This window comes from Columba livia, chromosome 16 (genome assembly GCF_036013475.1).
Source record: "Columba livia isolate bColLiv1 breed racing homer chromosome 16, bColLiv1.pat.W.v2, whole genome shotgun sequence".
NCBI classification, from domain to species: Eukaryota; Metazoa; Chordata; class Aves; order Columbiformes; family Columbidae; genus Columba; species Columba livia.
Window position 1 is genome coordinate 10,979,551 of NC_088617.1, and position 27,958 is coordinate 11,007,508.

A 27,958-nucleotide genomic window follows, 5' to 3' on the forward strand; every position below is an offset into this window, starting at 1 on the left:
ATTTGCCTGTTTGGAAATGTAATGTTGAAGCAACTTCTTGTTTTAATTTAAGCAAGCAGAAGCTGCCAACCATTTCTGCTTTCCAGCCAAGAAGGATTTATCTTACACATTTATTAAGTCATCATCTAGTTAATTACAATCATTTTGTAAACAGTGTAACAGAAGGAGGACAGCATCCAGCACTATTAAGCTAAAGCTGATATGAGACACAAACGGGCCACAGCTCAAACTGGTGCAAAGTCACGGTCACTCCAGTGGTAGCGACGGAAATATCTGAGTCTCCATCAGGTAAAGAAACAGCCCACCTACATTTTCCCTGCCTCAGACTCTGTTATAAATGTTAGGTGTGTTTTGTGCAGCCAGGGCTGTCTGAGCAAAACTCTTTCCTATCTTCCAAACTGGTGTTTTCACCCAAAGTAGCTGCTCTTGGTGGTGTTTTTCTTGCCCATGGTAATTTGGGTAGAGAAGGAGAAATAAAGCACAGGGGATTTAACTTCATTGAGCACAAGCATAAAGAGGCAGGGTTGATTAACTAACGCTTTTCTTGTGCTTGGGTGAAACCTTCCCTGCCCAAAACTTTAGCTCTTAAAACAGTATGGAAGTTAGTGTGTGGTTTTCCAGGGTTCTGGTTGGTTGGTTGGCTTTTTTAAAGCACACTGATAAGAAAAAGCTAAGACATTTTTCTTTGGAGGAGGATATCTGATTTTATAGACTAGATAAACTATTCTCATTCTTCACAAGACACTGCAATCCTACTAAATTGACGAGATCAAGAGTTATTCCCTCCATATTCTAATAGAAGAGAAGAAAGAGGCCGAATTCTGCTCTTAAATGTTACTGCAAAGAAAGTTACTACAAACCTTCAGCGAAGCAAAGACACTGACAGAGCAGAATTTGGCGCTCCATCAATTTTCTGAAGGCTACTTTACAAAAGTTACACTGGATTAACAAAATTATGTGGTTTTAAAATAGATAATTAAAGCAATACAGCTTTATGTGAAAATACCCTTGAAATAAACTTAACCTGGTTTATAGGAGTTTAGCTGCATTGGTTAATTTACAACGCGGCTGTAAATTGCAGTGAAAAGGGTTGGCAGCAGCAGCTTTTAACATAGTTACTTATATCAGCACAATGGTTTACATGAGCTTAGTTTAAACAGAGCCTTAAACCACATCAATATCCATGCCGAGTCAAGCTCTTGCATCCTTCTCTCCTCATTCTGTTAGTTTTTCTAGCCCAATTGTAAAAAAAACCCTGAAGTATGATAATTATAGGTATATCACAACATACCAGAACAGCCGAAGCTAGGATACTTGGACAGTGGCTGAAATTAAAGAATTCTTTTCCTTATCTGCTCTAATATTCCAATATAAATAAAAGGAGATGCCAGCACAGAATCTTTGCTTCATGTATCACCTGAACGAGAGAGAAACTATTGCTCTGCTTCGTTCCACTTCTTTCAGACAAAACACATTCAATGAATTAAAGGGCTTTGGGTCTGTGCGAGCGTCAGTCAGGGATTAAAGTTTTATTTTCATGTCAAACTGTTATACTAACGTAATGTGCTATAGATACCTGTAAAGTAGTATAGAAATACCTCATTCCAGGGCCCGTTCTTCCCTCTGCCCGTGCTGGACAACTCATGTGCATCTCCTTGGATGTTGAGACCACGGAGCCATCCTCCCACCGCTACTGACCCAGAGGACAGGACACTGCATATCAGCAAAACACTTAGGCAGGTGCTTAGTTTTAATTACCCATTTACCATCTGCAGGCCTGAGAGGTTTATGAGCCCTCCTGTTGTAAATCCGAATCTTTGACTCCTCCAAAATAAGAGAAACTGGAAGGGCAGAGACAAGCCCTTGCTCTCAGATAGAAATCAGCAGCTTGTCGTGGATGGAGAGCAGCTGCTACAGGATTCAGAAGAGCCCAAGGATCAATTTTCTGCCACAGCTGGGGCATCTTTTGGCTGAGGTGTAGCCAGTTGCCGTTGCCAAAGGTCAGTGGGTCCCTGCACTGCTTGCTCAGCCCAGGTGACTGTGCCATGCATCCTCTATTGTCTTGCCCTGCTCTCCCAAGATGAGTTTATGAACATAACATACGAAAAAGAGCAGAAATCACAGACATGACATGTTATTTTAAATCTATCCCCCCCGCTTCATTCAAGGAAGTGTACAGATGCCTAAGCTGCTGTTTACACCAATGTTAGAATACTGCCTATTGTAAATTGGAAATTAGGTCACAAATACATTTCAATGACTAGTAAAACTACTCACAGTTCATCTGAAATTACATTTTCAGAATTCAGAAGAGGTTACCTCATCATCATAAATGACCCCATTGTCCAAAACACAATAAGGACATGTCTTAGAAAGAGACAAAGATGATATTATTTTCCTTGGTCTCTATTAATAGAGATTCCTCCAAACAGAAGAATCATTTGAGTGGAGATATATTTGGAGGCAAATAATGAATAGGTCCTTCTGGTTATTCACAAGACTATATTGTTGAGAATGTAACAGTTATTTAAGTTTCTTTTTTTTTTTTTTTTTTTTATTACACACTCTTGAGTGATAGTGCATGCTGTTAGTTGTTTGCTTTCAGAAAATAAACTACATTGCACAAACCATTTTTGTCCATCTGGTATTTTTGAAATGTGCAAAATCATTAGAGAAACGTCTAGGTATCTCAGATATGAGCAGGATCCCTCACAAAATAAAGAAGACATTTTATCCTCTATAGCACCATCAAGTCATTCTGAATATTCATCTGGCTCTGATCTAACCAAAGGTTTCCTCCTCGCCTCATCTGGAAGTGGCCTTTTGCACGGGGCATTTCTGCAGCCAGACCTGGGCAAACAGAGCCAATATCACATCTGCAGCCCTGGGACAGAAAACAAACTCATTTAAAGCTGCTCACAAACTTGAATGTGAAGGTTGGAGAGAGATTCTGTCGCTGCTGGCGGCAGCTACCTGGCTGCTGGGTACACAGAGGGAAAGCCAGAGATAAAAGTGATTTGAAAACATACATCAGGGCAACCAGAAGGGCTGTGGAGAGGCTGCACTTAAGAAGGAAAAAATATATTGTGTAGTAGTGAGGAAATAAACACCTCTAGATTTGTCCTGTGCGTCCAACAAGGATAAAGAAATATTTATTTTTTTTGCTCAGCATTATGTTTAAATTTCCTATACTGAATCCCCAGAGCAGAGATTTCAGAAAATGAGGGATTTAAGATGCATGTGTTCTCTATTGGCTTCTATTCAGCAGATGCCGTACTGGCAATAGATGGAGAAGTAATATAGTCACAAAAGAGGAGTCAAAGCTTCCTTTGGTCCTCAGTGGTTATTAACAGTTATTAAGCTGAGTAGCTTTTAAGTGTGCTGAGGATGGGCCAAAGTAGAAGCAACGCAGTCTCGTGGCTTGGAGCTGCATGTGGCCAAACGTTCTGTTTTTGCAAAAGGCAAATGAACCCACTAGGAGCGCCCCGATGCCATATGATGAACGCTTCAAACATCCAGTTTAACTTGTTTGTGGCTGGCGTGGATGTTCCCAAGCTGCCCAGCAGCTGCCAACCTGCTCCCTGCAGAGCGACTCAGCAGCAAAGCCCAGAGCTTCACGGTTCCAAGCACAGGAGCAATTTTTCCTGACCTGTAGTGAAATCCCAGTGCAAGTGTTTCAAAGCCTGAGGTGTCACTGAGGCCACTATGCCCTGGATTTCCAGCTCTTCTCCTGTGGCTGTGACAGCCCAGCCCAGTTTGCTCAGCACAGACTCTTGTTTCGCTCAAAACAGAAAAGAAGAAAGTAGCCAAAGTTTCTGGGAGGACCAGTCAAGACCCATCTTACTAGCTCGCAGCTAATGGGTACTGTAAAGTACCTGCACTAAATGAGCTTCACCTTTACTATCTTACCTTTTCACACAGCATTTTTCTTTTTATAATGATATTCACATTATCTGAGCCCTATCTTCCCATCCCATAGCTATAGGCCATTAGCCTCGTTTAAAAAAAAAAATTAATTAGAATTGAAAAGGTAGAATAATAAAGGAGAAAATTATTTTTTGGCAGCCCTGCTTGCTTTATTTATATTGGCATTTCAAGACACCATTGTAAGACAAAAAGCACCCTCAACTTGCAGAATATATCCTGCCTTCCCCCAGCAGTAGCTCTGAAATCCAGCTTGTCTATCTTTACCTATAATCCTGCCATTTTCCGCTTCTTCAACCTAGTCTGGATCAAAGGAACATGCATTATCTAGCCTATTATCAGAGCAAAGCAAAAAAATTCAGAAGGATACAAGAACAACTTTGTGGACCAAACTGCTCTCAAATATAAGAGCTGCAGTAAATGTGAATTTTGGTTTGGCATAATTACTGGCAGCTCCAAAATGTGTATGAATTTGGTTTGCAAAATAATTGCTGCTAGTCCCCAGTTTTGCTCTTCTGCTTGCTGGAAACTTACACACCGTTGGGTGGAAATGCTTGTACCACTTCTTCGTCCTGTAGCTCTATGGACTTTTCCTGGGAAAGGACTTGTTCCAAAGCATTGGATTATATTACTACGTATGTAGAGTAACCTCTCTTTTCTTCTAGTAATTACAGAAGATTTCTCCAATTGTAATCTAAAATTGATCTTTCCTATGATTAGAAAATATGTAAATAAAACAGTCCTGGAGGCAAGAGTTGGCAGAAATATGACAAACAAGGGAGTTTTAATAAGCTATTTCAAAGCCGGATTTTTAAAAGAGGTTTCTAGTAAACAATCTATAAAGTCCATGTTTCCACCTGACTGCCAGTTACCTGGGTCATCTTTTTGCAGAAAGGAAAAAAAAGAAAACAATAAGCATGACTTTATGACATAGAGAGGAGGAATGAGTCATTGAAAAAGAGTGCTGAGCTTAACAGTGCTGCTGATATTTTAACATGGGCACATACTCAGTTACATTTTACCTAAAATATATATATCTGGACATGCTTATATCCTTCCCACCTGCAAACATTGTTATCAGACGACGCAAGACACTAGTTTGAAATATGACATCACTGCCTGATGTGTTCAGTATGTATTGTGATTAAAAGTATTTGTATACACAGATTGGCTTTTCAAATTGCTCATGAACTACTTGATAAACCACAGTACTGAAAATAAGACAAATAAGATGGTTTGGAAATACTTCCATCTGCCTATTAAGGCTCGATTAGCATTCCTACAGATGCAGTAAAAAAAAATCCAGTTTTAAAAGCAAATAGGTCAAACAAATTACATATGGAATCTGGCACTGTTAAAGCAAGGCAAGTACATGCCTAGATTAATAAGTAATTACTCGAGCAGCAGCAATGTCTTCAGTCTGGCCACTAGATTTTTGGTAGCAATTTAAATTACATCTGTAAAATGTGGGGGGGTTAAAATTATGATCTTTGACAGTATCCCAGTGCCTAGTTATTGAGCGTCTCTCAAGGCATGTGCTCTTAGACAAATGGAGTTGTATGAATTCCATATTATGAACTGCAGATTTATTCTGCAACTTTAATCTCGGTAAGGGAATTCTCACAAAGGGTGTCACTTTTCTACACCTTTTGTTTTTTCAGTTTTCCCTGTCCCACGTAAAGTCGGGCAAAAGAAATACCTCCAAGCCTTATAATCACAGATGCAGTAACTTTCTAAAAGCACAATTTGCTTTTTCTGGAGGCGCCTGGTGCTGCAGCCCCAGAGCCTCTTCCAGGGCAGGGGAGCAGCCCCACACTGGCAACACTTTCAGAGTAGAAAGTGTGTTCAAAAGTAGGGCTTCAGAAGTAAATACAACTCCCTTGACAATAATGAAAGTAATAATGAACTTTCTTTTCGTGTCAGTTTTGCTCTGTTAGTTACTCGATAATGCGATGCACTATAAATGGCTTGAAAGAAGATTCCTTGTCAGGCAGCGGTGCCTGGGGGAACGCGGGCTGCTCAGCCCTCACAAGTAATTGAAGATAATCAGTGAAAAATGTGAGGGTCTGTTGTACTCGCATTCCAAACCCCACCTACAACAGGAACAGTGCACAAAATCATTATTTAAATTTAACCGTTTTTCAGGGTGATCGGTGGGGGACAGGACTTGCAATTATTTGTTTGCTGGGGCTGCTGTGCTTCCAAAAAACAAGAAGCAGTGAAAAACCAGTTTCAGGAGGATGAATACTGACCAAAACATGCTTGAAACACCCAACTGGCTTTTGTGTTTTGCTTCTGACAGATTTCTATCAGCAATGTTTACCTTCGGGTGTACTAAATGACAGAGCCAACCTGCTTCATCTCCCGAAGTGGGATTAATTTACCACAGAATATTTATAGGAACAAATAACAGCTTTAACAAATAAAGAAATAATAATTCTAATAACAGTATCTATACTGGTGAAGGTTTCCCAGGTACTTAGTGGACAACAACTCCCACTGAAACCTGATTTATCATGAGGAGCAGTGAGAGTTACAGGCTGGTGAATAATTTTGAAAAAAAAAGAATCAAGGCACTTACTCAGGTGCAGACTCAGCAAGAGAACTGCTGAGCGTTGGGCAATTTGGGAAATCTGGTCGAGAGTGCCTTTCATTTCTAGCGCTCTTTGAACTCACTGGCACAAGTCCTGCTCACTGTGTTCAGGGAAACCGAGAGCCACGTGAAGGACTCGAGGTGTGTGATGCCGGGCGCTCTGCTGGCTGGAAGGGTGACGGAGGGCGATAAACAAGAGGGACCAGAGGCCGGGGGTGATTTTGGGTGGGCTCGGTGTGCCGCTTGCCCACTGACACATGTGCTGGGCCATGGAGCAGCAGCAAGCAAAGCCACACGGGTGCTGCATCCCAGCAGCAGGATGCTGCAGCAAGGCACATCCCCAAACTGGCAAATGTCCTACCAACCTACGCTCACCAGCGCCTTACACTGAGCATCCTCTGTTCCCTTTGCACTTCCTGTGTGTCAGAAAATCCTATTTGACTCGCTCAGGGGTCTGTTTCCAAAAGGCAAAACCCCCATTGACCCAGCGGGGGCAGGGGAGGCCAAGGGAAGACCAAAGGGTTACATGAAGTGGAAGGTAATTCTGGCAGATTCGGTGATCCCTGAGCACCGGGAACTTGCAAGCAGAAGAGTGCAAAATGCTGAGCGTGCCGCTGGCCTGGCTGGAAAGCTCATCACTGCTGGCTTCGTTTGCATCTGGAAAACGTGCTTGTGAAACCAAGCAATTTAAGACTCTTGGCACTACTAAGAAAAGCACATAGTTACTGTCTTTCAGTGCAGCAACCAAACCCTGGGCAATTTGGATGCTTGCTGATGGGTTTATCAGATTTAGCCAAAGAAGCAAAAGGCAGGAACCAAAAAACTATGGCAAGTAACCCGTAACACAAGGAAGGACACTTCATCAGGTGTTTCCAGCCTTCGTCAATTTGTGGACCTTAATCAATTTTCTAAATTGTTAGAAAGACCTAGCAGATAGACCCAGGTAGAGAAAATTTACAGTTCCTCACAATAGGTTTTGCTTTTAGTAGGTGCTTTTTTGTGGATTCCTTTGAAGTAGCCAAGAAAACCACATCACTGCATCCATGGTTCCACAGGCAACAGAAGATCGTCAACTTCCAATCTATTTTGTCTAGTAATTGTACGTGTTTGTTTCTCCCACACTCCGCTGATGTGAAGTTTAATGCTCAAATATTACCAGTTAAATACAAAACAAAACAAAACTGTTGATGCGTTATTTCACAATAAGTAATATAAAACCATGAATAATGGGTTCCAAATGATGTAAACATGTGTTTAGAGTACTGCTTAGAGCACTGATGCTGACCTAGATTTGACCTTCCCAAGTATCCACAATCTATTCCTTCTTTAAAAATAAAAAAATGTTGCCTAAAGGAAAGATCATGTTGTCTTCACAAACGATGAGTGCGGATTCCGTGTGACCGCAAACAACAAAATACTCTACAGGTTGTAATTAAAATGACCTTATAAAATATCTCATGGAAAAATATTTTCCAACAGGCTGGATTCCATTGAATTTCATGTAGACCACACACTTTAATCCTGGCCCTACTGAAGCTGTTGAGAATTTTTCCATGGACTTCTGTGTGTCCATGGTTCGGCCTTCATTAGCCAGGCAAAGAGCATATCATAAAAATGAACATCAAGACCAGAAGTTACTCTATAGTTCCCTAAAAAGCATGCCCATGGGAAGTACTGGGGAAAACATACAAAACATTTGGGGAGTTTGTAAAGAATATTATCCCACTTAAAAAAAAATAAAATTAAGTCTGAGAAATTTAATTTAAGCCATATGGATGCACAAAGCATGTAATTAATAAGGAAATGATGCTGATTGTTAATAAAGACAACTGAAATCAGCCACAACGAAATCTCGTTATGTCAGGATTGTGTCAGTCTGGATTCAAACAAGGAACATACAGCATTACACAATCTATGTAATGTTATTAACAGGACATTCCTAACAAATTTTATGTAGAGACAACGTCACATCTTTTCAGCCTGAAATAGCAGTATGTCTACACAAGATGCAATTATTTTAATTCAGACTTTTAATGATCTGCATAAAGACAACAATGGGCCGTTTGTTATCCGAATTGGTGTTCAATCCAGCCCAGCGAGAACTCGAGAGCCACCACCACAGTGCCCTACGCAGAGCCGGGTGTGAAACTCCAATGAAAAATTAAACACGTCCAAGGCAGATACTTAAAATCCACACCGTTTGCTTTCTTAAGAGTGGAACATCTCTCTCGCATTGTGTGGGTGCAGGCGCGGCTGGGAGCATGCACACCGGAGCGTGGGGCAATTAAACACCCCGTCCTTGAAAGTCCTGCAAATAGCAGTTGCATCTGTCTAACACGGCGTCCGCACAGAGAGCGACTCAAGTCCTGCCAAATCGAGTGTGACCTTCAATCTGCCGCTCTCATGGTGAAAGGCAGGGGAGTAAATTGCTTGGCCTTCTCTTTCTATTGAGGGTGAATACAAGCGGGTCGGCGCGGACCTGCCGCCGGCCTCGCGGGCTCCCATCCCCGGCGGCACCCCACAGTTTACACAACCCGGGCTGAATGCCACAAAAAAGAGGGGGCTCCATTCACTGGGGGCCCCCGCGCGCCAAAAAAGAGACGCCCATTAGATCATAGTAATTATTCCATTGACATCCCACGGTGCCGCAGTGGGATGTGAAGGACTCATCAAACACTTCTCTTCACCCGGGCCCCGGCCGCTAATGAGGCCCACTGGCGGCATTGTGCCTCCCATTTACTCATGGCCGGGCCCGGCTGCCAACAACAGCTCAGCCCTCCAGACAGGCTGCCCCTTTCAGAGCCATTTATTCCGCGCCCAACCTCTGACCTCCCGGGTTATGACATCAGCAGCCCTGATTTGTGATCATTTTTATTGGCGGACATTCAACTCTTGTTTCCTGTGTTTAACTCTGCCTCCTTTTTTTTTTTTTTAAGCTAAACTTACTGGTTCTAATAGGCATCTGCCAAAAGACTATAAAGTAAGCCAGAGCTTTCACAAAGAGGCTTCTGATCTTGCTATAAAAAGCCCCACAGCTACTATTTATGCCAATAATAACGAGTAATTCATTATCTAGGTGCACAAAATCTGTTAACCACTAGAATGTTGAACAATTTAGAGCAGATGTCCAACAATTTTATGAGTTTTAATTAAAATGTTCTATTTATTTTCATCAATACACCTGGGTTTTAAAATTTACAAAGATGTTACATGGGTGCACAACAGTATTTTGCAAATCGCGTTTTTTTTCTGAAGGGGATTAAGAGGGGATGATTTGGGCTAATCAGATGCTGATTTGTGGTGAATTTTTTCCCCATTAAGGTGTTGATGCAAAATCAAAGAGGAATTAGAGCTGAGATTTAAAAAGACAGCGCTTTCTTGGGACAAAGCAGCGATATTTCAGGAGTCAGTGAACTTCAGTTTGTCTCCTTGAAATAGAGAAGGGGAATTTGCATTTTGAAGCAGAGTCATTAATTTTAAAGCTAATGTTCTAAATGGAAATTAAATATCTTTAGAGAACAGGTTCTCAAAACACATGTTTTTCATAATGCAGTTTGTTTAAGCACCGCGATTTCCATATAGCAGAAACAGAGGTATAATAACAGACAGCATTTGCTTTATCATGAATGCAAATAATAATTCTCAAAAAAAATGGCATCACAAATCACTATGCAAGCACATAATCACAAGTTTGCATGATTCATGTTTTTAAACATTTGTTAAAAAATGTAAATACTTAGGAAGCTGATACTGCATAAAATATAAAATATTTCATCTATACTCTTTCATTTGAGTAACAGGAAGCTTTTGGCCTGAAGTTTAAAGCTAACTAATTTTTTAAAAGGATGGTTTTCCCTCAATTATAATGATAAGCAAATTAACAAAAAAGAGGATCCTGTTCAACTAATTTCAAACTGTTACAGTGGCAGATGATGATTGCAGGAAGTGGTTAAGTAATAGGAGAATCTTTATTGTAACAGCAAGGACTTAGTACAACCAACCATACACAGATAATCTTTGTAATGCAACCCTTTCAGGGCTAATATGGATATATAATGGATCAGATTCTGAGCTATCACTAATTGGTGTATCTCTAATGGAATCTGAGTATTTACATTTGTTTCCCAGATAAGATTCTCATCCAGTTTCTCTTTGTAGTCAAGTAAATAATTTTACTCATTACTTGCTAATCTTAATTTCATCATCTTCACCAGTATTAGCTTTATTTACATAGCTTATTTTTTTGACAAAAGCTGAGCTACTGTACTTTGCATAGTAATACTTTATGATCACACTCGCTTCTCTAAATCGTATGCAATTCACACAGTTTTGTACACAAAATGAGGAAATGCATGAACACTCCTAAATGACCACGCATAGATATTCATGCAAGCAACAACCTGTTTTACATGCAGATGGCCAGAAGTTTCCCTCTTTAAAAAGCAGGACACCCTCTGCTCCAAATCCTTCAGAATTCAAAAAAAAAAAAAAGGAAAAAGAAAAATGAAAACAAAGAGAACACACTGGATTGGATGCACAGGAGAGCTCCTGTGGCACCAGCACTCCGTGCCGATTTGAGCAACCTTGTGAATCTGGATCTATTTAGATCCCACATTATGGAAGAATAAAAGAAATTTAAAACTCCACATTGTAAGTCATCTGGGCACTCTCCTCTCTGTGCAGAACGACTTCCTTAATAAATACCTTCCTACACGGGCACTACCTTTGTGACTGGGGGGCCCTAAGGGACTAAGGGAAGCGAGTCCATGGATTCAGTGGTCTTTGAAAGGTGCTTGGCTTACTTTGTTAGTTGTGGTGTGCAATTCTGCTTTGGGTTTCACCTCAAACCAAACATACTGTCATTATTGTTGGGATGAATTTTTTTGGATTAAAAAAAAAAAAAAAAAGCCCTCCACTTTTGTAAGAGATTCCACTCTAATATATCTCACAACCAGGACATTCTGCCCAGATATTAAACATTTTCTTTGTTTTCCTTAAACATACAGATTTTTTAGCTAAGAAGTCACTTCCCACAGTCCTTTAGTTTCCAGGGAACAAACTTCTAATAAAGCAAGTGATATCCAAATGATTATATATTTTAGCTCATCAATACTATAAATCTTTAGTCTTTCTTCCTAGGCATACAGAAAACCTTTCTGTGTACCTGTGTGCAGGTGTAAAAATACCATCCACAATCACCACACATACAATCACACATTTCCTCCTACGGCCAAACTGTAAAGACAGGAATATGTTGCTTTGAAGAGACAGAAGAACTCAAACACAGTTTGGTAGACTGCTCTCAGCACTAAGCACACTACAAATCAGAATGATACGGGACAAGTCATCCCCCTTGGGATTTGACAGGATGGTGGAAGAGCTGAGTGTGGAGGTGATCTCTGGATTTCATCTGGCACATCCTGCTCAAGGCAGGACCAGCCTCTGCATTTTGTTGCCCAGGACCTTTTCCATGGAGTTCTGAGAATCTCCAGGGACAGGGAACCCACTACTGCTCTGGTCTTTAGCTTGTCCTCTCTCTCCACTGAAGTATTTTTTCCTTTAACCTGGCTGGAGTTTCTCCTGCTGCTTCATGTCACCCACTACCTCCCCTCCTTTCTCGTCCCCTGCTAGGAAGGGCTTTGCTCCCTCTTCTCTCTACCTGCCCATCAGGATACTGAAGACAGCAACGACACTCTCCTCCCTGCCTTTTGCCTTCTCTTGTTGAGGCTGAGCAGACATGGTTGTCCCAGGTTCTCCCTAAATGTCCTGTGCTCAACAACCCTGGGGCTGTTTGCTTGTCTTGCTCTGGTTTCCCAATGTCTTCCTTGCACTGGGGAGCCCTGAACTGGACACAGCACCCCAGATGTGATCTCACCACTGCTGAATGGAGGGGAAAAAAGTCACTTTCCTGTACCTGGTGTATTCATCAAGCCTGGCACCCAGCCTTCCAATATTATTGTCCAGTTATGCGTAACTCCTCCATCAGGTAACGTGTTAGTCCTGCTTGTGCAGGTCTCCTGAGAACAAGAAAGGGATAGGAGACAGATGAATAGTTTACCTTGCAGAACCTGGTGTTGGAGTCTACTTGGGAATGTATCCAAGCTGCCTATTAGATCCCACCACGAGATCATGAAATGCTGTCTGCAGAAAAGCTCCTTAAACCTAGCCTACAATGAAAGACAGAGGCTCACAAATGCTGTACCTGCAGACAGAACAACTGAGAGCAGGAATCAACAAGGCACAAATACAGGACCTCACTTCACCCTGTTTCAAAGTAAATCCATACTTCAAAGCCTGACATTGAGCACAGCACATGGTCACAGACTGCAAACAAGTTGTGTATGGCTCTGCTGAAGGATGTTAATGCTCATCACCATTCAGAGCACTCAGACTAGGGAAAGCTTAATTAAAAACATCTGACAAGCCATGATTATGTTCATACATAATTGCCAGGATGCCTATACCTGTTATGCCAGATCTTCATACTGTAAATAATTAGTTATAGGAAACCTCAAGAGGTTTCTTCAGAACACATACTTCACCATATTTTTATAGCATTTGCAATTTTAAAATCAGAAATAAAAGTTTATTTTAAATAGGAAATACTAATAACAGGCCTGTCTGTTTTTTCCCTACATTAAGAGCAGGATTAACTTTCAAGCACTGTTGCACATTTTCCAGAGCTGCTACTAATCTGTTAATCTGTCTTTTGTAGAACTGTTTGAACTGTTATGATCAGCTTCCTCGTGCAACTATTGCTTTGAGTATCACAGATGAATAATTAAGAAAACATCAGACACAACTCCAAGAGAAAACAATCCAACTGGGGAGGAAGAATCTGGTTTTGCAGTTGGGGCACAGGCTAAGGATTTGGGGCCTTTGGGCCTTTCTGTTGTGACCCAGGGTGAACACAATCAAGTCTGCTCAGCTCTGTTTCCTCCCTGTTTGCCTGCAGGAGCATCTCACCTTCTCTCCAGCTGCTCTTGCCTGCACCTTTAGCTCCTCAGTGCCTGCATGCGTAGTGATTACTGTAGGACTGCCAGTCCTGAACTACAAATCCCAGCAAATGGCTCAATTCTATGAAATTTGCCCAGCAGAAGATGCAATGCTCCTTTAAGCTTATGGTGAAACTACTGTCTCCAGTTGGGAATCTGGTTAACACTAAGCCTAGTTCTGGGCTACAAGGTCCTGGATGTCCAGTCACTTACTCATAGAAGCACAAAGTAAAAGAAAGGATGGAGTCTGGACAAGGACAGACAGCAAGCCAAAGGCTGAAGCTTGCTCTGGTTACAAGGTGTGTCACACATTCCCTGGGCTTGCAAGAATTGCTGCAGAAGGAAGAGCCTCGAACAGTCCTCGCAAGAAAAAAAAGAGCCCTGAACAGTCCTTACAAATATAAACCAAAACAACAAAACACACCACAAAACCCCCTACATTATACCCACAGACTCCTCACACAAGTGCAGTGCTTCATTTAACCCTGCCCTAACAACAAGAGCACTGAACTAAATCTCAGAAATACTGGCATTTATTCACATTTGACTCTAATCTTCCAGGTAACTTTGGACAAGCTATTACATTGAATTACCTAAGTCCTTAAACCTTCAAATTTTATTTTAAACATTTTTTTGGTTAAGCTGATGCTACGTTGCTCATGGCTGCACCCTTTCACATCCAAGATAAGTGTGCAAAGGTGGTCTGAAAGCGGGATGATACTGCTGGAGCAAAGTTCATGCAATGGCTCTATTTAGACAAGACCTTGTGTTCCCACCCTAGGGAGTTTGAGAACTACACACAGTAGATGTGAAGCATTACTAAAAAACAATTAAGTTATATGCCATAATAGACTTTTGATATTCTTAATTATTTTCTTTGGTCCACCATTTCATTCAGCTGTGCATTCAAGCCATATTTTCATCACTGGCGTGAGAAAAATGTATTACAGGGAATCATAAGAAATATTTTAGAATTTACTTAAAAAAAAAAAAGCATAGGCAGAAGGGTTCTCATCTAGTCTCACAGCAAAATAAAGGAAGAAAATCTTCAGTTAGTGACCCAACATCTTGCACAATGAATGATTGCTTTCAGGAGAGAATGTTTTCAGTGCTATCGCTACTGCCTGGCCAAGAAGTTTTGGAAAACTTTGTAGTACTATTATCTGATGAGATTTTGTCAAAATCTCTCACTAAAGTATTCTCAGTATAAAAAGTAGTTTTAAAAGTGAAATTTATATTTCTCCACAATAACCACAGAAGCTGCATGTTGATTAAAAGTTGTGTGAAAACCTCAGACATTGAAGTTTTGAAAGACAAAACTGTGGAGTCTGATTTGTGCTCCCCCATTCCTCTGCTGAAACACCCTTAGAGTTTTGCCTTGGAGTTACAAAACATGCAAACACAGTTTTGACTCTGTTCCATTAGGGAAAAACATATTCAAACAAAGTATTATTTTTTTATTTTCCTTTGACATATTCCAACAGAAGGTATAGCTGATTTCAAGCAGAACTATGGTAGGGAAATTATCATTCTCTAATCTCAGAAGTGATATGTGCAAAACGTGTACCTCTGTCATACAGCAGCACTTGGTTAATGCTGCAATTTTTGGAATTTGCAGACTGAAAACAAACCAGCTATTTCCTGGAATTGACGTTTTATAAATATTGATGTCCCGGTTTTGTAACTCTCCACAATCTGTGCTAGTAAGAATTAATGAAATACCTGGGCATGGTAGTCAGAAGGGGAATTAAGTGCCCAACACATTCCAGCAGTGACTATCGGCACACCCTTTCTTCACAAGTACTAACCCTCAAAAGCCAACCACAGAAAATATGTCATTCATATTTCTTAACACACAACAAAAACAAGGGAAAAAAACAAAACAGAAAAAAAGTCATAGGATTCAGTCAGTAAAGTGGATGTGTTCAGAGGGGGAAGCTGTTATGGAGCAATCCAACTCCACAGAAACTTGTATCGATTGTATAACAATTATTCTTCCTGGCAAGAGCTGAAACTCTGGTCTATGGGTAGAAAGTGAATTTACTGAAAGGAGAAACCAGGTAGTTTGGTGTTTGAGGTGCCATGAACTGTCCTTCCTGCCTGAAAATCAATGATTAAGCAAATGGTTCAGTCATTTTCAAAAAACAATTCTATAAACAGAAATGAATTTCTCATCATGACCTACCATCATCTGTCAAAAAGGTACTTATAAATATGTATATTTCTTTCTCTCTTTTTTTTTTTTTATTTTATTTTTCTGAAGAAGATATCAATGCTACAGCTAATTGGGCTAATTTGCATCAAAGACTATACATAATTAACTTGTTTGTTAAAAGCTTTCAGCATTTCTTACAGGAAGTGCAAGAGATCATTGATGAAGTTTGAAGAAATAATTAGCAATAACAGATGTCAATGCACATAATTGTAAAATGATACCAGAAAAGGTACTGGCGGAGTCTGATTTCACAACAACTAGGTTTCTATCAAATCTTCTCCGTAATGGTATTTATAGACAACTATGAGCATTTACTCTTTCCTCATTGCAAGGAGAAAGCTAATTTTCGCCACTAAACCAGAGCCTGTACTTCTATGACTGTTTAATACAACTATGAGAATAAAACATTCTACACTCAAACATTACCTGGTCACAGATGTCAGCTTCTTGTTCTCAGATGAGAAGATGCAGAGCCACAGCAACTCATATGGTCACGAGATCTTGTAATGGAGAGACACGAGCAACACATACACCCCAGAAGAGCGTAGGTGGGACCACAATATTACTTGGTCTTTTCCAAAAGAGAACAAACCATGTGAGTCCCAAGAATGGTTGAAGCCACAGTGATGATGTTGTAAACGCTGGGTGTGAACAGCACTCTCACAGGATTGTGTTAAGGAAACAACAGAAAGTGAAGCTCTGCAAACTGTGTGCCCTTTTAGTGGGATTTGTGCAAGTGCAATGCTGGATATTCATGCACAGGGCCCCCTCCTGCACTTCAAGCTGCCCTGTCTTTAAATAAAACTCCAGGAAGAACAGCAGATCTAGTTTTTCTCAGCATTGTTGGGCTATTACTTGGCCCAAATTCACCATCCTAATTAAACCTTTTACTGAAACTACCCCAGCTATCTCAGTCCAGCTTTTTTTTGTGTGGCGTTTGAGTGTTTCTATAACTGCTTTATGGGCCTAGAAGGAATGCAGTCTAGTTCTGGAGATACACATCTCCACACATACCTTTTACATTTGGGACCAAGCATTACCTACAGAGGACTCTTTTCAATGTGCTATAGCATATAACTGCACACCTTTTTCTAGTGTCTTCAAATTACATGGTCTCCTCAGTTGCACTGTAACGCATACAGACAAAATGTCAAGAGCACGTCTTATTTTAGCTATCAGTTTATTGCTATCTACAAGTTTCCACAACATCTATTAATGTTTTAAAAATGATTTTTGAAGGTAGAAACTGCTACCCCAAACCTGCCTCAAAGGAATCATTTTCCTTCGAAGACCAAATGGTAGTTACAGAAAATGCAAATGAAATGACCAAGATGCCTATTCAGGAACTGCTGGCATGGAGGATAATTATGACCTGTGAAAAGCTCTTTTGGAATCCTATACATTAGGATTACCCTACATGAAAGAAGAGTTTTCCAGTATGAAAAAGAACAGGTGTGTCCACACCACAATGGAGGTGCCACCTTCATTGTCTGAGCGACAGTTTCAGCACAACCCACTTATTACCATTTCCTCTTGTATCCAGTCTTAACAAGATTAAAGTTTTCTGTTCAATAAGCACCTACTCTTCTTCACTGGCCATATTGTATTAGCATGGTTGACATTCCACCAAGGTTTAGCAACTCTTTCTAAACAGGTTTTAATAAAGGACTTTGCAAGGATCATGTAACTAGACAGAAAGAGTGTAGATAATCAAATTACTGGCTTTCGGCAGATACTTAGCCTTCTTCACATCTAGCCAAACAAGATTTCACATCAAATGCAGGAAAAATCCATGCAAATAAGCTGCTAATGATTATTGGAAGATTCTCACTCTTATGAGAGGATGTCTTATGACAGATACCAAACATTTATTCAAGTGATTTGCCACCTTATTTTGTGATAAATTTGAGGTGATACTTTTTATGTTTAAGGGATTCCTGGGGGTATTTCAGATTAATTATTCCTTACAGAACCTCTGATCTTATAGACTAGTAAGTACTCAGAGATCAAGGTAATGGTGCTTGCCTATGGTCACCTATCTGTCTACATCAGTATGTTTGCTGTAAGAGCAAGTCCTCCCTGTCCTCTAAGACCAAGCCAGTGTAACACCTGTTCCACACACCCCAAATGCCACTGGGCTCCTGTGCGTGGTCAGCACCTTCGTGGGAGCCTCCACTCTTACTTGTTGTCTTGGGTAGAACAGACAGAGCCAGGGATGCCCACATTTGCTAGCAGATAGTCTGAGCTCAGGTCTCCTAGGCAGGGTGCATGATTTGAGCAGAGTTTATCTGGCTAGCAGCTGACAGCATGGACAGGCGACATCCAGTACCTCCAACTCGGTGTATGGCCAAGACCATTCTCTTTCCCTGCATTGAATTGTTGACCTAATGCAGAAGAGACGGTACCAAAATAAGATTAAAAGTAAGGCTTCCCAGTCTCACTCTTCTTTCTTAACTCTTATATTTCATCTTTCTCATTGTTCATCCTTGACTGTACGTGTTTGTGGGATCCTATTTATGGCTGAGGCACCTGGCAGGGCAGCTCCAGAGGAAAAGATGCCAGGTCTGCCTGGGCTGTGCATCAGTGTTTGCCTTATGCCTAAACCTGCCAAAAGCCCAACATCAGGGTTTCACTGTACTCTCCCAGCGTAGCAATGGCATTCCTTTTATCTCTGATGTTAATTTTCATGGATCCCTGCCAGTTTCTTTATGTACTACAGAGTTCCCCACTTCACTCAAAGAGAACTGTATTATTCTCTTCCCTAATACTCAAATATATTTTTAAAAAATGATTCCAAAATAATATGTTTTCTTGAGCCTGGTGCTGGGACCCATGGCTTCTGGTAGCCCCTAAGCTGCATGGACATCACAAAGGTCTTTACAATAAGAAATTTTAATGAAGATATACCTAGGCCTGAAGCTTGAATCAGACCATTGTTAGCTCCTGCTGTTTACAGACTCAGAATTAATGTAAATAATTAATGCATATAATTACATTGGCTATCCATCTGACTCCATATCTGAATGCACTCCCAGCTTTATCAATAAAAAACTGGCTATTTCTCGGTGTCACTAAGAGGTTTATATCTATAAGAGGTTATTATCTATAAGAGGTTTATATCTATGTCACCATTCACAAATGAAGTAGAGAAGACCAGAGTCCACTGCCCACTTCCACAGCAGCATCAGCACTGACATAATAACTAGACTTGGATCCGCATAAGGCAGATCTTCAGCAGAGAAGAGCGGGGCTGAAGACAGACCCACCATCCACTCCACAGTGTTTCTGTAGGGCAGCTCCCCTGTATCAAATTAGTTCACCAAGTTTCTCCTCTGGAAGGGAACCCGTCTTTTGGGGTAAGGTTGAAGGTCTTGATCCCAGAGACCTGTACTGGGAAGGAGGGAGATTGGGGCTGCAGCATAGTACCTGTGCACTGATCTAGCTTTTTGGGAAAAAGACAGAATGCCGTTGCAAAACTTGTATCAGTATTACCCTTTGTGTAAAATCACACTCACTGGGCTGTGATGCACCAAACCTGCACATGCTTTTTGGTTTACTCTAACCCTGATCTTATATACCAAGCGATAGGCTGGGGTTTGCACCTCAGTGCTTTTCCAGAGCTCCAGGACCCCACTGCTCACCCAGCAGTACAGCTCCCCAGAGCATTTGCAACACTCCAAACTTCCTTAAAAACACCTAGGCAGCCTATTAAATTCTGGAATCCTACACACATTCTGCTATTCAAATAAAACAACCAGAGCATTTTTCATATACAACTTGCCTCCTGGCAACTACACTTTATGACAAGACCGTGTATGTAAGCATAATAAAAAACATAAATGAGAGACAAGACAGCACGGTTCCGCGGATTTCAATAAAGAGTCTGAAAACAGAAATCCTCAGAGCCACACCTTATACAAGAACTATAACCACCTTCTCCATTAGACTCCGAGGGAAAATCAGAGTTGGTTATCGCCATCATTGGGGAGATACTGTCAATGCGATTTTGAATCCCCTGAGAGAGAAAAAAAAGCTCCTTAGATAATCATAAGCAAAAAGTAATCTCCTTTCAATTTTTCTTTTCTTTTTTCCCTGCACTTTTAGTTTTCTTCTAGTCTAACAAGATAAGCAGCTCTCTGCATGTATCAGAGCCCTTTTTCTCCTTTCCAGTTCTCACACAGCAGCTGTGCTGATGCAGTGTTTGGGGACTACAAGTGAAGGTTTGTCTGCTTGACATCACCATGGCTGCTGATGGGTTCCTGTTCAGTGCCTAGAAATATTTCTAGAGATATTTTAAGTTTGCTAAGGGACGGAACAGTGTGAGCTCTTCAAATTGCTTCAGTGTAATCCTCTTCATTTTTCTTCACCAGCAAACTCCAGTCCCTGCTGAGCCTGGTTTGAGAGAATTAAGATTTAATCCAGACGTCTTTTTACCTGCCAATGCTGTGGTGTCTTTGATATTCAATGACTGGTTTATAATGACTGGACTCCCTCTGGTTATCAGAGAAATCAGTAACAGTGGAGGGCAGGCATCAGCATCTTGCAGGATGTACATTTTATATAAACTTAAGACTGGCAAGGCACAAAAATTCATCAAGCGAAGAAGGTGGGTGGTGTGTGGGTTTGCAGTGGCCCTGGCTGGTGGTGCTGGGGGTACCAGCAGTAACAGCATCACAGCTCAACAACGGTAAACTTGGCTTTTCCACCACCTCTACAGATGCCAGAATCTGTTCTGGTTCAAATAGGATGTGATTTAACTAATAAATGTTTTTATTTAACTGATATTAATTTCATCAAAGAGTATTCAGTAGATTCCTGAACCTGGTTTATTTGTATACTGCATGCAATCAAACAAACATTGCAGGGCCCTTAATTTCCTGCAGATTAAATCTCCACCTGATATAAAGCACCTCTGATAGTGTCATCTATCAATTTACTCCATTAATCTGACTTTACCTATTTTATTTTCATAAATATCTTATGGTAAAATTTAATATTTGCTTTTAGACCTAAATCACATTTTTCTGCTGGACGCCTTATTCCCTGAGAAACACAGCTACTGGTTGTCAAGGAAAAAATACAGTATTTTCTATTCACCAGAAACATTTCATTTTGAGTCTTGAAATGTTTTGACTTTTCCAAATGATGTTTCATTTCAAAGTTCAGGCAAATTTAAATATTATAATTAAGACTGAAAACAGTAATACAACAAGGCATTCCGTTTAGGTTAAACAAAGTTTTTCATCCACTGCAATGTACTTTTAAAGTTTTCTTTTCCGTTTTGTCTTTCAGGCTTTTTGGTTTTGTTGCAATGGGAAAATCACTGCAAACAAAAATATTTGGGAAGCAAACCCCCCAAAAATGAAGTCATTTCAGACCGATTCATTTTCTTCCCAGTTTTCCTTCCAGTTGAGAAAAGTAATTATATACACACCTGTAAGTGCAATTTGGGATTGTTGTACTGAAATATTGCACAACCAAGTTCAGCAAGACTTCCCTTGTCGCAGCATGGAGAAAGTCTAAAAAATAATAAAGGGACCAAATAACTTTGAGCTGTAGGTTCTCTAACAAGTGTAAGAAGGTATTACATCATTTTAAGCCAGAAAATATGTAAACCTTTCAGGAGAAATAGGATCCAGATCCAGTGTTCTCATTTCTTGCTTTCAATTCCTGCTGTTATCATAACAATAATGAAATATTTTAATCTTGAGGCTTTTCACTTAATAGGATCCAATTAAGGACTTTTAAAATTACATGGCAGTTAAAGTCTTTTCTTTCAGCTGCTTTTTTTCCTTCCCCTCTTTGCTTGTACCCTTTTACAACCACTTTGCAGACTCAATATATTAAAAAGTGGGAAATTGCACAGTTCATCTAATTAGTCAAATCACAATTGAATTCAACTTGCATGGACCAATGGCTGAATTTCACCCACCATTTGAAAAGTATGGCAGTGTCATTGCTGATTTTCTTCAATTCCTCAGGAGCAATATTCTATTATGAAAGGGAATATTATTATTTGGGTTTGATTATAGATTTTTTTCTACTACATTATCAATCTTAATTCTGTTTAAAAGTACCACTCTCTATACATACTACAGAAAAGAATAGAAGGATTAGTATTTAAACAATGATAGGGGATTTTTTTAAATGGAGTTTGGAACACAAATAAGCATCAGATTGAAGTCTAAGTTTTGTTTCAGATGTTTCTTTGCCAGAGACAACCAGGAATTGCTACAACAGAGTCAATCAATTGCCTATATTGTCTGGCACCGAAATTCAACAGCGCTCAGTTCTAGGAGACTTAGAGGAACATGTGAGATGACCTGAACCAGGAAATTAGGGCTGGATTTACCTCCAGGAAATCACCCCGTTCTGAAAGCCAAAGGATGACAAAGGGATTTACATGTCTCTCGATTCTCCTCAGTTTCCCAGCATTTACGGCTGTAATTCTAGGAGGTTTGTTCTGCAGGGAAACATCAGAATACTCCTTGCCAAAGGAACTCCTCTCTTTGTATCTTATTTCAGCCCTGTAACAGCTGCCTAGAAAAAGTCCTTAGATAGGGCAGGCATATAGTGATATTTCTCCCAGCGTTTCCTCTCCAAAACATATCATGTTGTATTAACACAAGGAAAAGCAGAATAAAGTATCAGCTATATTTATAAACCTTCCATTTCACCCGTTTTTCTAGTGTCCAGGCCTCACAAAGCCTGTGTACACCACACAAATTATTTTTGGTATTCACCAAAATGCAAGTGCAAGTTCAGTACCAAAATTACAGTATCCCATACAGGATATTTCTTGCGTTTCTTCCAAACATTGTACTTGATGGTAATTCCCTGTAGACTTCTGCAGCTTTTTCCTTTTGAATTTTTGGAAGCGAAGGGATGAGATCTGCTGGGTGTCAGCACACATCAGGCTTGTTAATATAGATCTAGTGCTGAGAGAATAGCGTCTGGATGCCCGACTCCAAATGTAGGAGAGCGACAGTTAATTTTTCTAATGATACACAAAACTACCAGGAATGTTTCTGACATTTTCCTTTTAATTCCCTTTCCCTATAACCTTCCCCAAAAATCTACAAATCTAAACAATGAAGAGCTGAAGTACTGATGAGCACTTGGTTCCCTCTTCCTTGGGAATGTTTTGAATTTGCACTAGGAAGTTGTTTCTTATTGCAAATATTGCTCGACTTGACTCTTTATCAAGCCTAACAACCACATACCCTGAAACAAAGACTATTAAGTACTATTAAAAACAAATATTAAAGAATTATTTTTTTCCCAGAAATTACTGTAAGGATTATATAGCTAGCGGAAAAGACACCAACAGATATTTTTCTAATAGATGGTTGATTAAAATAAGCCTAGTTTAAAACAACTTTCACCATGACCATTCATCTATGATTGCTGCTATTAAAATTACTCATCTTTTGTACAAAACAAGATATACTTTATCCACACACTTGGCATCGTTTGTTACAGATGAAACACCCACAGACTGCACAATTCCCAAAAGATTCTGATGAGATTGATATACCGCCAACCCAAAACCAATTTAAACAAACAGAAACTTTTCTGTGATGTCAATACACGTTGAATCACATCATACTAGAGTTATTTCTACACGCTTGCTCATTGCTTTTCTACTTTGAACAAATTACCTGAAGCCTTGGCTGCATTGCAGTGTTGTTGTTAGGCACAAGTTTCTACTACTAATGTTAAACTGAGAAAAAAAAGATCAAAGAAACTTTCAACAGTGAAATTAAGGCACGTAAAGTTGAAAAAGGCACTTCTTGCAACACTTAACTCTTGATTGCAAGCTTTCACTCTTTAAAAGGAAGTGCCAGAGAAGACAGAAACCCGGTCAAAAAATTTGTGCCAATTTTTTTGTTACTTATTCAGCACCCTCAAAGCACAAGCCATTGCAGTTCCCAAGGTCTGCTTTGCAGCATCTTTCTGAGGCAGGTAAGTGAATGAGTGAGCAAAACCTGGTTTAATGATTGTTTTAACAACAGCTAGTGCAAAAGGTTTAGGCAGAAGGTATTCTAAGCACTACTCTTTGTAACAACTCCAGCTTCCAGTCCTATATTTTATGCAGATACACAGGTTTATGATTATTATTTTCTAAATCCCTAAACGTGCTATTTTCTTTTCCTAGAGAAGCGTGGTCTCATTTGTGGTCCATCAAAAGCCCTGAACCAGTCTTCTGGGCTCTTTGCACAAATAATGCTCGTCTGAACAATCATACAGCTGCCTTACACAGAACAACTGTGAGTCCAATCTGTAAAAAAGTTGTGTTTTCCTTCTAGCTGCCCAGAGCAAAAGAACTTTCCCCTCTCTCCATCCTTGTCTAGCATCATCATGGCAATATGCTAAATTCAACTGTCTGGCCCTCTCTGTGCCTAAAAGGCATGAAGGACATGGAGGAACTGTGGGCTCTATCACATGCAAAATTTCTTTTGCAGCACATCAGAATCGGACGTGATCTCTTTTGACATGACATCAAAAAACAGTTTTGTTTCTTTCTTTACCCCAAGCTAAACGAAGGGTTTACGTTCCACTTGTGGTTAATGCCTATGCTCATAACCATGTATCTTTTTAAGCATCTCTTCTGTATCATGCATCGCTGCCTTTACAGCAGCACAGCCCATAACCCATCAATAACTCAGGTCTCAGAGGTGCTTATTTAGTACCTTTTAGTTTTATTTTTTTTCCTTTCCTTTAATTTCATTATTATTATTCCCTTCGTCTGTCTCTCGATCGTGGCAGCTTCGTGGTGCATTTTCTCAGGCTGAAAGAGCAGAGCAGAGCAGCAGCCCCAGCGGAGAGGTGTCCCCAGCTGTGGTGAGCCCAAAGGTGACAAATTGCTACGTCCACCACGCTGAACACCATTCACCTCAGCAACACTGGTCATCGGGGATGCTGAGCTGCCCTCAACAAAATTGTTCTTTGCTTCCCTCCCCTGTCCATGAGACAGTCTCCTTGTTGGAGAAACAGCTTTGGAAAAGATGAAAAAATAAAAGGGAGCAGCAGGCAATACTTTGTTTCAGTGGTTTCACCATCCCAGTGTGGTCTTTTCCTTGCCAGACTGGGGTTTTTCACACCTCGACGTTTATGCTGCTGGGCATTTGTGAAACAGTGGGAAAGACGGTGCCATTCCCATCACAGCAGAAATGTCCACCGCATACATTCCCCACCAGAGATACAGAGTATGTGAGTTTTAATTCTTTTGTGAAGGTAAACATGCAGTTAGACATTTGTTCTGCGTGCAGCATGGAAGTTAGTTCATTTGTCAGCAATGACTATTATCAGAGTGCAAATGAAAGAAAACTAGTAGAAATTTAAAATATATATATATATTTTTTTGCAGAAATTAGTCCATTAGCACTTGAAAACACCATTCAAAAAAGAGAAAATTTTTATAGACAAATAGACCTTTTCAGTCAAAAGTTCCACCTTTGCAAACAGTCCCAGACACGAGTGAAATCTGGAGCAGTGTCAGGGCAGGGAGCAACCAGACAGGAGGCCGCCCATTGGAAAAGTGGCCAAAACCAAACCAAACTTTTGAATAAAGGGCAAAGTTACCTTTAGCATGTATGAAGAGATTTTAAAAGAATATTTTAAAATACAGTTACTCTAAGTTTATACTTGTGAGTCTTGGTTCTCATCAGCAGATGGGAATAAGCTCTTTACATCGCAAACCTTGTGTTACTAATTGAGGATGCCCACTTAGAAACTCCAGCAAAAGAACCCAGCAAACACACACAAAATTGAAATCTTTCTAGCCAGGATCAGCATTAGTACTGTCCATTGGTATAGTCCATATTAGTCCATTCCTCTAAATAAAATTTCCCCACCTCCTGAAGACAACTGAAGGGTTTTATTTTCCGTTCTCATTCCTGATAACAGACCGTTGTTGTTTGCAATACACTGTCAGGTACAGCTCACCTTTCCTGTCCTCTTTCTGCATACCCCAAAAGGCAAAAACATATGTACAGATGTTACTTAAATATTCTCTAACCTCAGCATTGTTGGACAAGTATTATGTCATTTTCCTGTCTTCTTAGTACTAAAGCCCCCCCCTTTTTTTTTCTCATGAGCTAAGTGGATTTATACAGTATGTTCATATGCACAGACATTCATACCAAGAGCTGTGTGTTTGTATTAAAGAAAAACATGTGGCAACACGCTACACACGTAGATAAACAGCATGGTTAATTGAGAGAAATGTTCTGCTCAGCGTTTTGCTGGTGTGTCTGTTGTGTTGGTTTGCATTTAGTCATAAAAATTAACCAGAAAAAAAAAAATCATCTCTCTTTTAATTCCCCAATCAAAAAGTTACAATTTTTTAATGAATTTTCTGATCCCTACCCTGAGCAATAACCATAATACATGAATTTAGTCTAGAGATACACCAGAATTTCTTCCATATGCCAAATTCTTTAAGCTATATTGCTCTGAAATTGAAATTGATGGAGTACATCTGATCTAAAAGATTCTTTTATTTAAGTTTAATATGTCATATCACATGATCTTGTCAGGTGGGATCATGTCAATGATATTTGTGCCATAATGTGAATCAGCCACGTATAAGTTGACTGTATTAATACAGAAAAAGGAGATAGATTTATTTTTTTTTGGCCGTATCTTAGCTGACTTTTCTCTTTTTTTTCCTTTCATTTATAAAGAAGAAGAAGAAGAAGAAGAAAACAATCTGAGTTTCAGCAGCTTAATCCCAGAGAACTTTCTACCAAACCCAAATTCCTAATCCTCTGTTTCGTGTGGGTGGATCAGAGCACCACTAGCAAGAAAGCCATTAGATAAAAAGGAAAAGTGCGCTTTCCTACCATTTTCTTTGGGCTATCGCACTTTTCTTCTGCAAAATTCAGACCTCAGTTTGCGGGGATTCGCCTTTCTCTGCCTGATTTTCTCTTGTCATTATATCAGTGAAAGACACGAGAGGAACGATATCCGAGATCATCTTTCACCTGAAGACTGGGGAAAAATACATAAATAAAGTTGAAAATACACGGGATCTTTCACAGACTCCCTGATATTTGATAATCTTCCCAGCAGCCCAAACCACCACGCCAGGTGGCAGAACCGTGTGCTGGGCTCTGGGGAAGGGAACGGGCCCAGGTTCTGCTTCCACTCACATCCCTCTCATTCTGCTCAATGGCTCAGCGATGAAATTCAGTCACATCCAGCCAATTCCATACACAGACTGTTGCCATCGACTCCAAGATACAAGCGCATGGCGCTAGTGACACACAAAAGCTGCAATCCCACCTGGCTTTTCAGTGCTATTTACTAAGAAGTGTGATGCTGCAGGAGGGTTAAGGTCCAACCAGGAGTGGAACGTGCTACGCAACATTAATTCTTGTTTATCATGCAAATACATTTTTTTGTTGTTCAGAAAAGGAAGTTTATCTCGTGATGCAGGTCTGTGGTGTTGGTAACCAGGAAATTCAACTGGGCATAGGTTACCGCCAAGAACATATTCTAATAGATCTTCAGATAATCTTTTTAAGCTCTCTTTCCTATGCCCCTTCCATCACACCATGGTTTTCCCTTGTTCTAGTGAGACTGCCCCAAGCTATCCCTTTGGTCCATAATGCTTTTTATAAGACACCTTTTCACAGTAAACTCAGACAACCAGAAAACAATTTGCTGAGAAAAACCAAATGCACACAGAGAGCTTCAAAATTCAGCTTGATCATATGAGCTGGTAACTCAAAGAACCAAGCTCACTCACCAGGTACAGAGCGTGCAAAACCCAGATGCTTCTACTGTTTGTGGTTCTAGATTAGCGTAATTTATCCTTAACTGTGAAGCTTATTTAAAATACATTAAAGCAGCTTTGCCAGTCCTCATTTCATCCCACACAGAAAGATGTCTTAATTTGCAGTCAGCTGTCAGCCTGTGCCACCATGGGCTGCGTGGTACTTGTACTTCTACTGTCCTGGTGCGTCTGCAGGAATGTTTCTGTGGGAATAAAGCGCTGTACTAAAAATAGAAGAGGGAGACAAACGAAGTTGCTTCTAACTTTTGCAACCAGTTTTCATGCGTGCAAACTGAGAGCAGCCCAAATATGTCATCTCAGGAGGCCATGCAACTGATCCCTGCTGCGAACAGTCAGCACATAAATATTGCCTTTCCAACCCCAAAACAGCAAAGCCTCTCCAGCTCCAGCCCACCAAGGACGACAGAAAATTTAGGAGACAAGTCTAA

The 27,958-nt window shown here is 40.3% G+C and overlaps 1 long non-coding RNA gene across 5 annotated transcripts in view; it reads right to left on the bottom strand.

Moving 5' to 3' along the window:
• Positions 1 to 27,958, bottom strand: part of LOC110356708 (uncharacterized) — a 279,999-nt gene that overhangs the window by 172,140 nt on the left and 79,901 nt on the right. Inside the window, exon 3 of one of the 5 annotated variants that reach the window (XR_010466629.1) lies at positions 21,162 to 21,246. The exons of the other annotated variants lie outside the window; for them this stretch is intronic. This is a non-coding gene — a long non-coding RNA (uncharacterized LOC110356708). The remainder of the gene's footprint in view (positions 1 to 21,161; positions 21,247 to 27,958) is intronic. 5 annotated transcript variants of the gene reach the window in all.